A 4,991-nucleotide genomic window follows, 5' to 3' on the forward strand; every position below is an offset into this window, starting at 1 on the left:
ACTCAGTCTGGCGACACTTTTTGCTGAACGCGTTTCTATTGTGGTTCTATTGTTCTCACAATGCTGTCGAGCGTAACCAGCGTCGCCTTCAGGCCGTGTTTTTCACTCCACAGCAGCCTCTTCGTTTCATGATGGGCCCACTCGGCGTTTGATTCAAAGGTGAACTTGTAACTGGTTTTAATGGAAACATCATCACTGGTCTGAACGAGCCAGCAGCTGGCCAATCACATGCTGCGTATTAGACGTCAGACGTCTCGTTGCAATGCTACGTGCTGCTGGGGAACTGCAGCATCTGACATTTGGATGTGTTTTTGACCTGAACACTGCAGAACAAGCTAACTTTAACTAGCACCAGCGCTCCCCGACAGCAGCAGCCTCCGCACAATCTGCCCATGAACGCCACACCAGCAGCAGCTCCACTCGTGGGTTTCAGCTCGAGAAACAAACAGCCTTTAAAAGAGTGGATCGTCTTTCTACTGCAGCCATGCTGCTGTTTATTCATCTACTAAGAATGAAAATACACAAAATAAAACCTTTGTAAACTGTTCAGACACAACCCATAAATGTGTGTGATGCACGTGAATTAAATGAATTAAAAAAGGATTTTTTAGATCTTTCTTCTGTTTCCTGTTTCAGTCAAAGATTTTCTTTCACGTCTACATGTAATTTAACGCCCCTGCGTGCACATGAAACATCACAGAGGAGCGAGCGGCGGCCCTCACCGCTGTGACCTCTGTTATGCAACAGCAGGACCTCGTGAAGCTGCTGGCAGGAAGCGCCGCTGCGTTTCCAAGAGGCTTAATTGTTGTGCTGCAGCAGCAGAACCCGGAGCCCATGGAAAACCAACAGCCGCTAAAATTAGCCCCGCACATCGACCGCATTGATCCGCCAGCCCTACTTCTGCGGCTCCGCTCGCCAGAAAGCTGCTGACAACGAGGCTTAATTACTCCCAAAAGACACAAAACTGGTTTAACAAATGCAGCGACACAGAGAGGGCAGAGGTTATGATTTCATCTATCAGAGAGCGATCGACGATACACCATCAAATCCACAACAACAACCAAAACCAATCAGTCGCCCAATACGTCAATCGATTTATTGACCGATCAGGTTTCCAAGCTGATGTTTGACCCCGATGAACTTACACCGCTGACATAACATCAGTCCTTCATATAAATATCATTAACACAGCTGAGCCCACCTGGAGTTTATAAAATTACACAATTAGTATTTTTAATTTTTCTCTCAGAGACTTTTACAGTTGATGATTTTACCTGATGACATCTTTTCCACACGACCCCAAACTTATCATCGCAGTCTGTATATAAAAGATGGACGGCCTCAAACTGACCATTTTCACCATCTTGACCTTCAGTCAATGACATGGTAGCCCCGCCCTGAATGTCCCGTTTTAGTCCTGTTAACTTTAATGGTCCTTCATCTCCAACACGAGCACCGCGTTTTATTCAACAGGACACAAAACTGGAGCCTGAAACCATGAACTCATCAGCAGTCTTAACCAAGGTCAGAGGTCAGAGGAGTCTCCCCCTGCTGGTTTATTACAGAGAATCTATGTCCTGCTTTCAGTAAACGAGGCACGTGTGTCACTTTAGTCTTCAGTGTACCAGCGAAGCCACACAGATCAAACAACCCCCCCACTCGAGCCCCTCGTTAAAAGTGTGGCTGCAGTTTTTTCTTAGCTCACTGCATCCATAACATGGATCTGAATGTCCGCTGGTGGGAGGAGCCACAGACGCTTTGGACCGAATCGGTGATGAAGCCATAACGTAGCGACGGTGTGACCACAGACCACCACTTAAAGATGGGAGCTTGAAATGTGCAGCAGATGAATCCCCAACCAAAACACGTGGCTCACACCATCGCTCATGTATTCGGTCGTAAAAAAGACGAGCAGCTGGAGAGTGTTTAAGTATGGATTTAAATGTGATGGCAGGGTGATGTGGCTGTCACACGTGGACAGAGTCCATCGATTCTCCGTGTAGTAACTCGATCTGACCGACCGCAGGTCTCATTCACACACACTCCTGCTACAACACTGTACAAACTGCTCTGCGTGTCACCACAACCACCATCACCAAAACAGCCAGTTCTCCAATGTGACCTTGAACTCACCACAGCAAACGGGAGTTTTGAGCAGCAGCAGGTTTTAGTCTGTTTCATATAAAGACCCAGACACTGAGAGTCTCCTGAAACCTGACTGTAGTTTTTAGTCTCAGCTGATTTTACTGAAACTCTACAAACATCAGCACTTGTTGATCTGACTGTGCTACAATCTGTGTGTCCTTTAGAAATCAATCAGTGGTTAAAGGGGAACAACCTCCATCCATTCACCCGCCCACCATCGGCTGCTCGTTTCTGTGGAACAGCCTTTAGCTCCCACTCTCCTTTCTAACAAAGCGATCTTTTACTTCTTTAAACGTACGGCGCTCAATCGACAAAGTTTTAGTTCCCGCAGTGGAAAAAGTAAAAATCTTTGAACAGGTCACATGATGTCGCTACCTTGCTGTAAGCGAAGGGCACCCAGGAGATCTCCTTCCTGGCGCTCTTGAGGACTTTGGCCGTACTCTTGGTCGGGCTTTTCTTCACGCTGTCCCGCAGGTTGAGGAACCGACTGCGAGCTCGACAGGACGCCGGCACGGTGCAGGCGGTGAAGGTCGACAGCGACGCCTGCACCTGCGGGCGATTGAACGACTGTTGCTGCTGCTGTCGGTGGAGCTCGATGGCGTGCTGCCTCTGCAGAGGGTGCAGGTGGGCGATGGACTCTTGTAAGCTGGCGTTGACCCGCGGCAGCTTCTTCTCGCCGTTCACAGCTTTAGACAGGAAGTCCTGCTGCAGGTAATGAGTGGTCATCTTCCCAAACGGAGGAGGAGGAGCTGGGGGAGGAGGGGGAGGAGGATAAAGAGTAAATGAAAGATGCTTCCTTCGAGTCCAGAATGTCCAACGCCTACGACGAGACGGCGATACTTCCAAACTCTGCCGTGTTACTCCACCTCCGGCACCACAGCGCAGTAACACTCCCTCTCTTCTCTCCCGGCTCACCCCTCCCTGCCGGCTGCTCTTTCTCTGTGACACCCTCCCTCTCGTCTTCTCTCGTTCTCCTGCCAATTAATCGGCTCCAGCGAGCGAGGCACATGTGAGCGCGAGGGGGGGTGACGGGCAGCTCCACTCGCTGCATGAATAATCGATGCTGCCCCCGGATTCAGACACAGCGGCGTGCGTGTCAGCAGCGAGGGGGGAGTGCGACGAGGACTCCCGGTTAGCGGCAGGCGGGCAGGAAGCCGCTTTAAGCCTCTGCTGTAGAGAAAAACCCGACGATCCTCACAGGCTGCTGCGTCTCCACAGAGCTCCACCCGAAGCTGGAGGTGAAAAACATGCAGGCCTTCTCTCTTTTCACTTAAATAAAATCTGCAACGCGACAGCAGCGTGGACGCTCCTGGTGGATGTATACTCCATCAGACCTCCACGGCCTGGTTACAGGTGCAGCTCTGCAGGAACGTCGCTCTGACACTGTGTTTTCCTCCAAGTGAGGTGATAAATTATTCACATTTAGCAAAATATTGTTGAAACTGCCCACAGATTATGTTGGAAACACTTTTAAAAATGCCAAACTGTCCCAAAGCTACATAAACAAAAGATCTTGGCTCAGAAATCATAAATGCAGATTTTGTTTCCTGGGATTTCCTGAGTGTGCATGAGGAGAACGAGCTGCAGCAGAGAGAGACGTTTAACACTGAAATCTCACACTTATACCTGCACATCATATACTCTGACATTTCCACACCAACATCCAAAAACTGCGTTTCACTGAAAATAATCAAGTCTGTACCAAAACTCAAAGCTATGAACGCACTTCCTGTTGTGGCAGATGGTTCATTATATGGACTCAGAGCATTCAGGCTCGTTGTGAACAGACAAATTAATTATACGACAGAATAACCATCGCACAGGAGGCGGCGTGGGGTTCATTGGACGGAGGTTTGATTTCGTAAATGGATGTAAAATAGCCGAGCGGCCAGAGCCAACAGTGTGTTCTCCCCACAGTCCCCGAACGCCTCACCTTCATTTACGACGATGGAGAGACACCTCGACTTTCTACTGGTGTAAATCTGCTCATACGACGCCGTCATGGAGGCTGAGCCACATGATTCACAAACAGCAGAAAGTCGACGCACCGAGTGTGTCACAGTAAACAAACACATCAGGGCTCATCTCTCTGCTCCTTCATCACCCAGCGTTTACAGCCACATCACGACTCCACGGTGAGGGCCGAGGAGAAGCACCAAGGATCTGCTGGAGATTAGGATTAAACTGCTGCTGTGTGTCTGCAGCTCCACCTACAGGCCACTCACGTCAGCACACGGCTGCACTGTAAACAAACCAGCGATTCACAAATACCAACAGCTTTTCAATGGCACTGCTTGTTCTACACAACATGGGTGGTTTTAGTCATGTAAAGGAGCTGTGGAGGATTAACCTAAGTAGTCTTCCTCCTTCCTCGTTAATGTGCAAATTTATGCAGCAGGAGCTCTGAAGTCTGCTGCAGGGAAAGTGGTTTATACAGACTAAAGCTTCTCTCGCCGTCCGTTCTCCAACACTAAAGAAAATATTAATCTCAGGTGTGAGAACACAACACCCGGCCTCCAAAATAAAAGTCTGGCTGAAGGTGCAAACAGTGCAAACATCTTTATCCACACCACAGAAACTGAAAGTGGCCTCATTTTAGACCTGGGCGATTTAAGATTTGTTCATATCACGATATTTTTTTCATTTCAGGCGATAACGATATCTATCACGATATAAGCCAAATAACTATATTTGTAAGATTTAAATGTGCTGTTGCTCACAAGTAATATGTGAAATAATCAGCAGCTTGTTTTTAAATATTTATTTCCCATAATAAGTTCAACAGGGTAGATGTACTTAAGGAACATGAGACTTTTTCAGATAAATAAAGGCAAATATTGCAAACT

The 4,991-nt window shown here is 48.0% G+C and overlaps 1 protein-coding gene across 7 annotated transcripts in view; it reads right to left on the reverse strand.

Annotated features, from left to right (window-relative positions):
* Window positions 1–4,991, reverse strand: part of LOC102215717 (disks large homolog 1-like) — a 93,688-nt gene that overhangs the window by 14,190 nt on the left and 74,507 nt on the right. The window lies entirely within an intron of this gene.

The sequence above is a fragment of the Pundamilia nyererei genome, unplaced genomic scaffold (genome assembly GCF_000239375.1).
Source record: "Pundamilia nyererei isolate P.nyererei 1_Seehausen unplaced genomic scaffold, PunNye1.0 scaffold00307, whole genome shotgun sequence".
In the NCBI taxonomy this organism is placed as follows: Eukaryota; Metazoa; Chordata; class Actinopteri; order Cichliformes; family Cichlidae; genus Pundamilia; species Pundamilia nyererei.